Here is a 13,681-nt window from a genome sequence, read left to right on the forward strand (position 1 = left end):
CCAAGAAGTCAGAAGTAAATTTCCCAAGGGGGTCTGCTGTTGGAAAATATTTTTCATTTCCAATTTTATACATTAACCACCTGACCGAAAAGCCCGACCTTGGTACGGGCTAAAAAAAGTTACTATTTTCGATAAGCCCGAACTTTTCTCACTGTATACAGTGAGAAAAGTTGGGGTTTATCGATCACTTTCCTGGTCCCGCTGCGATCGTCCATCCGTCGTGTTCCAGCGTCGTCCTCCAGCGTTGGGTGTCCTCTCCGGGAAGAAGAAGCCGGCCGGCTTCTTCTTCTAAGCCGGCCGGCTTCTTCTCCCTCCGTGCGATGTTCCAGCGTTGATCGCAAAACAAAATACTCACCTTCTCCCCACAGCTCCTCCGGACACGTCTTCTGTCTTCTTTCTTCATCCAGCGAGTGCAGTGATGTTCACCGGGGTTTCCCGGTGACGTCGCTGCATGCGTCGGTGCAGGAGGGAGGCGGGGCGGGAAATTCAAAATTTTATATTGAGTTTCTTTGCATTGAACTCAATACAAAAAAAGCTGTATTGAGTCCAATACAAAGAAATCCTTATATAAAATATATATAATTGTATTATATATATATATTATATAAGCTACTGTACATTACATTATACACTATTTTTTTTTTTTAAAGATTTTTTTTAAAGGTTTTTTTTTATGTTTTATAAAAAAAATTTATTATTAAATTTATAAAATTTTGGACATATTTCGGTGAGTTTTGCGGTAATTCGGTGAATTATAAGTAATTATTGAGTAATTCGGTGAATTATAGCCTACAATCTAAAATAAATTTCCATGCAAAAAATGTAACACTTTTTGCATGGAAGTTTGGAAAGAATTAGAATATCCGGCGTTCGCGGACGCGTCCCTCGGCGATTCCTGGTGATGTCCGTGCATGCGCCCGTCGATGGGGGTCGTAGCGGGAAATTCAAATATTTTGTATTGGATTCAATACAAAGTCCTGTATCCAATCCAATACAAAATAATACAAAATATATTTATGTGGTTTTGTCTATAGGTATGTGACGTTGGACTGTTGGACACTAGGGAGGTGTTTTAGAAAAATATATTACTATACAGTATACCGAATTATCGCATTTTCAGTATTTTTCATTTATTTATGTATTCTTGTTTAAGCTGATTTTTGTGTATTTTAATTTTATTAAGTTTTTTTTTTTACATGATTGTGTGTTTCAAACATTTTTTATATTCATGATATCTACTAGAACCCTGTTCGGACATATTTCTGTAAGTTACAGGTCTACAATTTAAAAAAAAAAAAATTCATTAAAACCTGTAACGCTTTTGGAACAGAAATCTAGACCTCAGTGTAAAGCCCAGGTGGTTAATAAAAGATCCACCTAAACACTTTCTGAAAATACAGAACCTAAAAATTTAAAGATTGGGCTGTTGAATATGTACTTTCCAGGATGTCGATTGTAGCAACTTACAATGTGGGAGACTGGCAGGGGCTGACCATGTAACAAAAAAAATGTTGGTATATGGTTGTGGTGATTACATAATGACATACTAAGTACTGAGAGTGTTTAATGTTTTGTTTTTTCTAGTTCTTATTTTTTTTTGGTTTTTAAAATTTACTCGCTGTGAGCAGGATTTGAACCTGCGCAGGGAGACCCTATTGGATTTCGAGTCCAACGCCTTAACCACTCGGCCATCACAGCTGTTTGTGACCCTTTTTGGAAACTGACTTCCTTGGGTCTAATTCATGTTTATTTGATACCAAATGTTGCAGTTGCCTATCCCAAAGTCAAGTAGGAAGGGCCAAAGTGCACCCCTCCAAATGGCCAGTATTGGTTCTATGTCCTACCCTCTTTCAAATATGTCATGCATGCAGGAAGTATGTTTAAACGGTATATGCAGGCATTACCCCAATGTTTTATGATTTTTTTTTTTTACTGGATCTACTATGTCCTGGGACAGCTTCAATAAAGTTTTATTAGTTAATACAGAGACAGCTGTTGGGATGTCAGTCTTTATTTACGCTCCCAGAAATACATCCCCCAAGAACCCTATGCACAATGTTTGGGCATTGTTTTGCTGGACAGAAAACAATATATACATAATAGAATAGGAGAAAATGAATAAAAGAGTCACATTCAAGATGGTGCCACTAATAACATGTATAAAATATATTAGGTCTGACTTTTATATGGATTGTTACCCTCTAATATTAATGTTTCAGGCTTTTATTTCATACAAAAGGGCAATTGACCCCGACGTGATTTGAACACGCAACCTTCTGATCTGGAGTCAGACGCGCTACCGTTGCGCCACGAGGTCCTTGATGGTGATGTTTTTCATAGTGAGTGTGTGGTGTTGTGCCAAAGTCCCCTGGATTGTAAGACCCATGAGGGCTTATGTACACAAAATCTCCATTATCTCATACTTTTTTTTTTTTTTTTATGTATTGTATCTGGCTGTTAATCATCTTCTGGGAGAGCGAGGACATCTAGTTGTGGAAAAGAGGTACTGCCAAGGACAGCTTCAGATTAAAGGTGGTTATTATAGCCAGAAGTTTTTGTTTCCAAACTGAAGGATCATAGAATTCAGTATAAAGTTAGTCTTTAACATTGTAATTTATTATTTAAAAAACATTGGAAATTTTTTAATAAATATAGTAAACTCAATATTTATGTTTTAACAACATTTTTACAGTTTTTAAGAAGTATTTTTACAAACAAAATAGTATTAGTTTTTTAATGCACAAACAAGTTAACATATATACATTTAGATACCAAATACAAGCTATAGTTAGATGTTTTTTATGTAGGTCTATGTATGCATGTTTTTTGATTTCCCTTACAACCATTTCTATTTTTCCCTGTTGATGTTGTTTTTTATTATTTATATTTGCCCTTTCACTATACTGAGAACACAAACAGTTTCTGTGTGAAAAAATAATCTTCAAATTTTACAACAGAAGCACTACTTTTGTTGTATTCATTTTGCTTAGCAACTCAGTTCAGCTTACCCAGGAGTGACACATCTCCTAAGCTCCCCTCTTTCCAACATTGGGCCTGATTTACAAAAGCTCTCCAAGGCTGGGAAAGATACACTTTCATCAGTGAAGCTGGGTGATATGGAATAAGGGAGGAGGCACTGTGGTTTAACTTTTCTTTACAGTAGTGGCTCAGTGATGCTGAGCTGCTTAGATAAGGACTTTGATTTTGCAGATTTATTGCTCCACAGTGTCTGCAGCTACGGAGATCAGGGAGAGCTGGTTAGAAGCCTATTTACTTCATGTAAAGGGTCAAAAAAATGTTTGAATGTAATAAATCTAGCAAAAAAAGTTCACTTTAAAGTCAAGTGAATGCAAGTCAATATTCTGGGATTGGAAGAATATTGATTGCATATTTGCTGGAACCTGGACAATAATATATTGTAGCTCATGAAGGTTTTTCAGTACCTAAGGGCCTGTCAACTGGTAGCAATGGTCATGCAAATAGTGTGGCATCCTGGAAATCCAGCACCAAGCTGTATAAGTTATCTAGTAAAGCACAATTTAGGCTTGAGATACTAAGTCACTGTGAAAACCAGATCAAGGCATCTTGCTCCATAAAGTTATGTATGCTAGGTAAGGTCCACCTAATAGTCCTTTAGGGACAGCCTTTCTTGACCTTTTTTTTACTGTGAGGAAACCCCTGAAATAATTTTCAGGTCTCAGAAAACCCTTGTTTTAATTACTATATCCACAGCTCAGTACATTAACATGGAGGTTAGTGAGAAGAATGCCTCTTACATTGCTGGTCATTTGGAAGAATGGCACCCTCACAGATAGACAAAAAGATCATTGGTGTCAGTGATAACTGACCTAGGAAGTCCAAATTGATCATGGCTCAACCCGGACCCTCTGGAAGAACTCCAACGGTTCATGGAACCCTGGTTGAGAAACACTGTCTTAGACCCATGGTCTCCATGAATTCCATTCCTGATTAGAAGATAGTCTACTTTGAGTATTACTTAGAATATTTTGCTGGTCTTCTGTCGATTTGATTGGGCACTGAAGTTGTGTAGATTTCTCAGAACTAAATGTAGGCGAATGTATCCTGCGAAGTGTACGACATTGGTGGTCCAATGATAAAGACACTTTAGGGTGGTTTAGTGGTAATTTCTGGAAGAGAAAGTCCTTGCTTACATAAGACAACTGCTGGTTGGAGTTTATTAAGTGTAAGGTGGTTTGAAGGCAGTGCTGAAATCCAGATTGATATTCACAACTGAAGGTATCTGGTGGCATCTCAGAGGACTTCATTATGGACTCGAAAAACTGCACCGTGTATTCCAATATCTCAGCCTTCTCAATTTTTGGATTCTGTAATTTCTGGTATTAAAAAAATAAGGTTAGATATTAAAGAAACATTCTATAAAATTAGATATAAACACAAAAGTGCTTATGGCAGCGTTGTTTTCCAATTTTAACCATTTTGACCTTCATACTTCTACACAACCTTTGGACCAGAACCTCTTATAATATCTACACTATATTTGGGCCATGTGTTGATTAATCGGGACAAGCTAGGCTTTCAGAATAGAGAAAAATTACAAATACACCAGCACACAGCCGAGAAGCCAGGAACACTCCTCAATGGGAAGGGCCCCCCTTCTGGCTTATTCTCTCTAGAACCGCCAACTCCATGGGATGACTGTCTCACAGCATAAACATAACCCAGACTAACCCACCCTAATGTATCAATATCCTCCTATGACCAATCCAATGAGATGCCTGACTTCCACCTATCCTACATCCCCTGAAGAAGCACTCCTGCGAAACACATATATAGTATATTAGGAATGCTCCATAGAGCACAGTACATCACATATTTATCGGTCTAGTTTGTTGTTATATTGATGTATCCCTAACCAAAAATCCCAGAGCCACATGGAGCTTTGTTAGTTACTTACTTCAACTATAAAAAAATTGTTTATGAATGTTTTTGCTGCACACTATGATTTTTTTTTTACACATGTACATAATATGACCTACGACCCCCACCCTTCCATTAGAACCTTAAATAAGGTGTGGACAATTCTACCAATGGGAACCCTTGCTTCAATGAGAACTTCCAACAAAGGGAATTCTCTCAATTTAGAGAGATTTCATCCTCTTTTTTGGTGCCTTCAGGATAGGAGGTAATGAGAAATTTCCCAAGTAAGGGTTTTAACCTAATCCAAACCTAAACTTCAGTACAGTCAGATAATATTGGCATAAATACACTACTGATGATAAAGAATTGATCTATGAACTATGGCCATCCTGTTAAGATGACCTTGATACCATGGATTTTTGGTCACTAGAATGGTTGATAATTGGCCATTTGACTGGTTGCCATTAGATTTTAAAACCATGCATTCTAGGCAGTAAACGGGAACTTTGTACACATAGGAAGAATCACAGGATATTCTCTCATCACAAAAATTAATATAAAAAAAATAAAAGCACAATTTGGTTTACCAATTGGCCCAAGTTCTTCTCTAAACCTAATTTTATATAATATGTTTTTTGTTGAGTGCAATTCAATTAAATCTCACCTCAATCTGCATCGCCTGAAATAAGAAGATTCTCAGCTTCTCCAGGCTGTTATTAATTCTTTCTCTCCTTCTCCTCTCCACTTGGGGCTTTAAAAGCTGTAATGGAATAAAAAGACAAATTTAATGGCCGTGATTTGACCAAAAGGAAATTACATTACAAAAAGTGGTCAAGTGATCAAGGGTTACAACTCCCATTAGGTTTGTATTTTGTCCTGAGAATAAAATTAGGAAAAAAGAAGAAATTATTTGTTGTTTCCAGAACAGAGAATGAGAGAGATTCCAAAGGTGAACTTGTTCTGATGACAACATATGTGTGAACCTACCTGGGTGTAAATTATAAAAAGTTCTGTGAACGCCGTTGGGAGATCAAAAGGAAGGTGAGAGTTATGATCTAATTCAGTGTTTCTCAACCTTTTTATCATACGGAAACCCCTAGAAATAACCTTCAGGTCTTCAGGGAACCCATAATATAAATACTATATATAGCACACAGTATATTAGTGGGGTGGTCAATAGGAAGAATTCCTCTTACATTGCTGGTCATTGGTTAGAATGTTACTCTTACAGATAGCCAAAAAGATCATTGGTATCTACTAAATTGACATAACAGTCACAAATTGCTCAAGGAACCCTAAACATCTAAAGAATCTATGGAGCCCTGGTTGGAGAACCCTGCTGTAGACCATTTGTAACTATTTATAATTAGCCATTCAAGCACTGCACACACTTTGGTAATTATATACAGTTAAAAAACAAAACTAAACTAAAAATAACCTAAATTTGAAAGTTTAAAGAAGAAGAAATAAACATTTCAAAATACATCAACTTGAAAAAGACAAATGTAACTCATTACAAAAATCAGAAAATTCAAGAGCTTGTACAAGAATAAGGTAAATCTTCATTTACAACCCCTTTCCCAACACACACACAAATGGTCACAAAAATGCCTAATTTTCTGTTAAAATATCAAACCAACCACGCAAAACATTTTACAGTCACTAGGGACAACATTGCTCAATAATCTAAAGAACATAAAGTTGAAATTTAGGGCATATTTAGGGCATGGTAAAATTAAACTCTTTCCAAGTGATAAGAGTAAAAGTGTTAAAGAAAATGTATACATATACCTTAAAAGTATTTACCTGACCAATTATGTAATGGAACAAATATAAAAAAAGAATAGTTTTTTTTTGGAAAAATCTAAATTGTGGAATAATTTACCTTTCTTGAGGTCTCCATCACTGTCCCATCTATCATATTCCTTCTCATGGCTGGGGTGTAATTGGCTGGTGTATTCTCTCATGTGTCAATAATCTTCTGGGTTCCTAAAGACCCTTCTTATATAGACCAGAGGTGCCACCTGCAGTGCTTATTCTCTTTACAAAAGGATTAGCCTATCAGAAGAGCGAGACACGCACTTTGGCCAATTACAGGAGGCCTGCTCTCTTTTGTTTTCTCATTTACACTAAGCTGTGCCCCCTACTGGAATTCTTTTCACATTCACAACTAACTAATTCATTAGATCTAATGGGTGTTGTGGTGTATTGGGGTCTTTGTGGCATAGACAGTGAATCTACACATTGCCATGAGATGGTGGTTGTATGGTATGAGCACTAAAAAACTGCCCCTATCACCAGATTATTTGGGTTTCTTATGGTCCTATCTGTGGAATAAACCAAAGCAGTTTGCTCTAAAAATGTATTCTGCCCAATGCTAAAATTCTCTATGATTGGTTTGGGGTATCTAGTTCTTACTACAGACATAACGATGTCTCAAGGTACCCACTGGTTCTTTTACTTGCTGGCATGTGCACTGGGGCCCTTTTCATACTGGATGGTAAGCCTATCATGATATGGTATTCATACCAATTGGTAAACAGTACTACACTGGATGGCTTCAGGTTACTCTGAATGGGCTCATGAGCAGGAAGAAGAAGACCTGGTGGAGACCAAGGCTGGACCAAGATGTGGCTGCCTTAAATAGTTTAGCAGGAAGAGAGTCCTTAAAGGGCAAGACCTGTAACTTGTGCTACTGAAATCATTCACTACTCTTGGGGTGAAGTTGCAGAGTGACCACTGAAAAAAGACTGTGTATGGTAAAACAGTAAGTTCCCAAAAACAACATCTCACCAGTTGTCCACTATTACCTTCCATTAAGCCAAGACCCATACATAGGGAGTCCTATGTATGGGCCACATGGCCTTTTGAAACCTACTTAGGATTGTGGGCTCTCTCCCCAGCAGCCAATTACCAAGACTGTCACATAGAAAGAAAAGCCATGGAGTTTTCATATCCAGAAAAATGGAGAACATCAGAAGCGGGAAGCAATTTTTACAAGCAAGTTGATGCTGACGGCTAACATTAAAGTTGGGAGAAGAACCATGCCTAGCTAGGCCTATGTTGGGCTTTAAAAGCCAGTTGTAGTTTTATATTTGTATCTATTAATAAAAATTAGTAAATGTTCTTAAATTTCTACCATTTTATTTTTGCGGTAACGGCACTTTGGCCTTTTGTCCATTAGCCCACTGGATATTAGGACAAACCCTCCAATGGCAGTCTATCTCCAACCATTCCTACACCACTCCTTTATAGTCAAAGCTACATCCTTCCACTTAGTATATGTATCCACTTTGTATCATCTGTTGAGGACTGAGTGGTCTTTTTACTGCATCCTAAACAGAATCCCAATCCCTTACCATAGGATTTTGCAGCCCGGGGAACTGCAAAGTGTGACTCTTTCACCAAGGATCACATTGGTTTCCATTCCCACGGTCTGAGTTGAGGGAGAGCGTGCAGAAACTTTATCACATAGCAGTTGTAAGATAAATTATCAAGGTGAAAGTTTCCAGGATGTAGCTGTTCAAACATACGAACAGGACACAGACAGGCGGATCAACACATTCACAACACATTCACCAAAGTCATTGTGTACTACTTAGGTAGGCTAAACAGAAATATGGCAATATAGAAAGGTTTGCAAGTCTTCTCTTCTTCAATGTGCTATGTGACGACATAAAGCCAGGCGGTGGGAACAGCGTGTTACCCCTGTTGGCATTATTGACTGGTAAGTGGTCCTTTGGAGTATGAGAAGATAGAACATTTAATTCAGGAGAGAGCAGTAAAGAGACATTTTTTTATTTATGCCTCATTTGGAAGGTTTTACTTCCTGTCCTATGGACACAACAGCAAATGAAAGAAAATGTAAGGACAATCCAATGTTATGGCTAATACATGGGCAAATCCACTGTTCATTTGGCTCTTGATCAATTTGTTTAATCTGTAATTACCTGGGTAAAAGACGACACAATATTGTGGTGGTCCAAACATTGGGTGGAAACCACAATATAGATGAAGCTCCTGATAATACCTGATGACCCTGCCAAGAAGGTCCTTGTAACAGCACTTCCTATTACAGAGTGACAATGTTCTATTCCTGTCTCCCAAATGAGATCCTGCATTGTCACCTTGTTCCACAAACCTCCAATGGAGACTACAAGTGTCCATTTCATCATCATTGAGAAACTCACCCATGCCATGGAGCCATTCCTAGAGTGCATGAAGACCCAAAGTGGCTGCAAAGAAGCTGCAGTAGATCAGAAATGGAGAAAAGATAAAGAAAAAGGTAAGAACTGTATTATTTTTAATATGTACAAATTGTTTCTGATATCCAATGTTTCAGTAATATTCAGTTTGAGTTTTAATCTATTTTCAGGAACAACATCAGAAATTTTCCTAAAAACCAAACATTAAATTTTTAATTAATAAGTTAGGTCTATCAATGGAAATACCAGTGCCCCCCCATCATCAGCCAGTGAAAATGCTCACCACCTTATGAGGGTTCCCACTGGCTGCTGGTGGTCACAGATGGTCCTACACCCTGATGACCACTAGCCAAAAATACCCCTTGGGCCACCATTTTCATTGGCAGTAATGGTGGTGAGTAAATGTACTCGGCTGGAAATCAAAATAAAATTGACCTTGCTAACCCAATGATAGCCAACATTTGCCGGTTCGGTCAAACCTTGCCCAATGGAACTTAGGCGTGTTAGAGCAACGCTCATCATGGACATGGAGAGCTGAGAGTTACTTTGTTTTAAAGATTTTCTTCTTAAAGAGCTTGTATTAACATAATAAAAAAACAAAAATGTAATAAAAAAAAAACAAAAATTCATTTTTGATGGATGTTGGCTATGGCTGATGGTATTGGATATTTGGGGGTTAAAGGCGAGGATTACAATATATTGTAGAAGATGATCAAAATCAATGTAGGTCTGATTGTTATTAGGAAGTGTCAGTCCCATCCAATGCTTTCCGCCTGAAGATATTTCCTCTTTTTTGGGGATTTTTAGGTGTAATCTGCTGTCTCTATGGAAGCTTAAACCAATTTGATGGAGTTTTCTAAAAGCAGTTGAGAGGCGAGGGTGAAGCGGCATTATGTGGAATTAGGGCACCTTGAATATATTTAAGAGGTTGGTGGACCAAAAAGAAGAAGGACGGATTTCAAAGACTAAAAGGCCCAAAATGAGAAGAGCAGAAAGAACCACACAGATAAAATGGATTAAAGGGGATAAGCCCTGGCTAAATCCTTCTTTTCGATGGGTTTGGGGAGAAGACAATGGATGCCGGGACTGACCCACCTTTCACTGCTGTCACTCTCTCTGAATGCAAATATTTTACTAACTGCTTAATCCTATTTATTCCGGCCACGGAAGCTCCATACAAGGGATGTCACCTTTGATGTCAGCCCCAAAGTCCATATGGTTGAGGGATGGCTATCTGTTATCTATCAGCCGATCTATTTAATCCTATCTATCTATCTATCTATCTATCTATCTATCTATCTATCTATCTATTATCTATCTATCTATCTATCTACCTATCAATCAATCAATCAATCTATTTATCTATATATTCTAAATCTATCTTTCTAGATCAGTCTTTTTAGATTTTTTTAACATTTTGGAACCCTTGAAATAACTTTCAGGTCTTCAGGGAACCTCTGCTATAAATATTATATCTATAGACCACACTACATTGGTGTGCTGGTCAGTAGAAATAATGCCTCTTACATTGTTGGCCATTAGGAAGAATGTCATCCTAACAGATAGCCAAAACGATCATTGGTGTCACTTAAATTAACTTGAGAGTCACAAATTTTTCAACTTTTCTAGCAACCTCTGAGGAACCCTGGTTGAGAAACACTACTCTAGGTGGACATGTCTTTGTTTCCAAATTTTGTAAATCTGATCACCATTTTTATAACACCAGAATTGCAAAAGAACAGATTCAATTATCACGTAGATCAGATTTTGTAGGGTGTTGTTTGGGGATTTGGTCACTGCACCATAGTTACCATGAAGTGGCGATCAGAAACGTAGTTTACTTACATGAATTCACTGATCACCATGTTTGAAAGTGGCATTATTTCATTTGACTGTTGCCACACCAATTCCGTTGAGCCCTACTGGATGGCTACAGCTTACCCAGGTATAAAGCAAACCCAGTAATCTCTGGAGGAACCTTAGGGTTCTTCAGAACGCTGATTGAGAAACACTGCTCTAGATGGACACATCTTTGTAAACCTCCAATTTTGTAAATCTGATCAATTTTGTAAATCTGACCACTATTTATATAACTCCAGATTTGCAAAAGAACAGATTAGATTGATAGGTAGATTAGATTTCTTTACAGTGGTGACTGGGGATTTGGTCACTGTACCATCAAATAAGATTGGCATATCATTCACCATTATCATAGCAGTGTACCCAATTAAAATGCATTATTGGGATGGCAGTGTGAAAAATCAATGAATAGGAATTTGTGTATGGGTGCATAATTGCTAACCCTAATTTTTCTGAATTGTATCAATATATTCTTACACCTTGGGTTGTTATATCTGTCTAATGGCACATTATGACATTTTTTCGCTCCAAGTTATGGGGGTGGGGGCGGCAATTGATAACTGTAGTTTGTTTTACTTTTTTGTGTTTTTTGTGAATTTGTTGGCAGCCCCGCAGCCAAATGATGGAGTGGTTATAGCAGGCTGACAATGCTGATGCTAATTAAGTGGCATTGGCTAGGCATTGTCAGCCAGAAATTCTCATACCGGCGGGATCACCATGTATAAAAATTTGACAAAGACTTGGGGTCCCTGTCCTCAAGGGACACATAAAGCCCAGATTTTGGTATAGAGTTATTCTCCAGCTCTATATCTAAACATTTGTTATGGACTCTTAATATGGTTATGTGCTGTTGTTTGCTTTAGTGGGGATTGTTTTGAGTTAGCCAATACATTTGAATGCAGTATCAGGAGTTGTGCCTTGCATGTTCAGACTGACAGCAAGGTTGCTGTGCGGGAAGACGACAGGTAGTTTCTACTCATGGCAGCCTCATAAAGATTGAATGAGGGTGGCAGTAAATGATTTAGTAGCGGTTTCTGACACTGCCTACTTTAGGAACCAACACTGCGGTGCAAGTGACCATGTGACCAGCCACCAGGGGCCACAAGGGATCGCTCTATCCACAGGTCTGAATCTGTCCAAAGAATTTAAACATGGCACAACACCTTCCCATTGGAAGCCATTTGGCTTCCCATGGACCAAAACATTGGGGGTGCCATCTTTGGGTCAAATCGTACCTTGTTTTGGCACTGACCAGAAGCCTTGCATCTGTAAACCAGTAATGCCAGACTGCTGATGCCAAGAATGCAAGTTAAGATTTGCATTGCCAACATGCCATCAAAATTTTATGATGGATGGATCTACAAGTGGTGGGTGGGCTTTGTCCTCTATCTTCTTTAATGGCTCCTGTATGAAATTTAGTTTCCATTATCAATACATTATCAACACACCAGAACCTAAAGCCAAGCAGCTATATATAAATTAATGTATACCTGTAATTCTTAACGCATCATAACATTTATTCATTAAAACAAAATACAAAAGCATTGTAATGATCTGAATTTGGCTTTATATTGGCTTCTTGCATTCCCTGTACAACAGAGATCAGATCAGAGAAAGGAAAAACAGCACCAAGGGCTAATCAGTGTCAAGAGCATGCTGATGGGCAAACACAGCAGAGTTGAGCTCATCGTGCTGCTTCTCTTTTCTTTGCCCAATCATAATCTGGATCTGTAAGTAAAAGTGAAACTGAAGCAGAAAAGGATCAAGTTCTGTACCCTTTCAAACAGCCATGTTGTGCGTAAGAGCTCTGTTAATCTCAGGAATGGATTATTAGAAATACAAATGCTTTTGCAGTAAGAACAACTCCAGTGTATGTATTTGATGTGTTTTACCATAGTAGATTGTCAGCTCTTTAGGACTTCGTTCTAATAACCTGTATTTAGCTGTGACCCACCCTATACTCTCATAATTGTAGAGGTCAGTGCTTTGGAACATATGGTAGCAGGGTGCCTACCCACATTTAAAATATAAAAAGTAAGAGTTTGCTGCATTGGCCGGGAATCAAACCCCGGCCTCCCACGTGGCAGGCGAGAATTCTACCACTGAACCACCAATGCTTTCAATTGCTTAGCTAAATTACAAAATTGGGACAAAAATATGAAAAAAAGTGTGATTAAACTCCACATGGAGGGCTTGTTCTGTAGTAGCACCAATTTGTATGATTTTCTCATTTATAATGGTAGTGGCTATTTGTATGTAATTTAATAATTTTCTCAACAAAAAGGCTTGTGTGTGCGTGTTTCTGCAGTGGGTATTTGTATAAAATTCAATTGGCTTTATTAAAAAAACAGGTAATCAGACATTCTTTTGGGAGAATCCTCCAGGTCTATGTGTTTCAATGGCACTAATTGATTTCCACCAGTGAATGCTTGAAGGAATGTCTGATTCCCTGTTTTTTAAATAGAGCTCTATAGAGTTTTGTACATATACCCATTGGTAAAATTGTCCTGGAGTCTTGTGATCTTATTCAACTTTTACAAACAGTTTGGCAGTATCTACCTGACCAGATACATTGGATTAGTACTGCAAGGATTTGGTAAATCTAAAGGAGATCAAATAAAGTTTTTATATTGAGTCTGAAATGGGTGTATGGCCATCTTTAGACCCATTGGGTAGCATAAAGCTCATTTGCATGGCATGGTTATTAGACATGGATA

General features: G+C 37.9%; 2 non-coding genes across 2 annotated transcripts; both read right to left on the minus strand.

Annotated features, from left to right (window-relative positions):
• Positions 1 to 1,616: 1,616 nt before the first annotated feature.
• TRNAS-CGA (transfer RNA serine (anticodon CGA)) lies at positions 1,617 to 1,698 on the minus strand. The gene has a single exon. It is a non-coding gene; the product is annotated as a tRNA-Ser (tRNA).
• Positions 1,699 to 2,245: 547 nt separating this feature from the next.
• Positions 2,246 to 2,317, minus strand: TRNAW-CCA (transfer RNA tryptophan (anticodon CCA)). The gene has a single exon. It is a non-coding gene; the product is annotated as a tRNA-Trp (tRNA).
• Between the last annotated feature and the right edge of the window lie 11,364 nt (positions 2,318 to 13,681).

This window comes from Pyxicephalus adspersus, chromosome 2, assembly GCF_032062135.1.
Source record: "Pyxicephalus adspersus chromosome 2, UCB_Pads_2.0, whole genome shotgun sequence".
Lineage (NCBI taxonomy): Eukaryota > Metazoa > Chordata > Amphibia > Anura > Pyxicephalidae > Pyxicephalus > Pyxicephalus adspersus.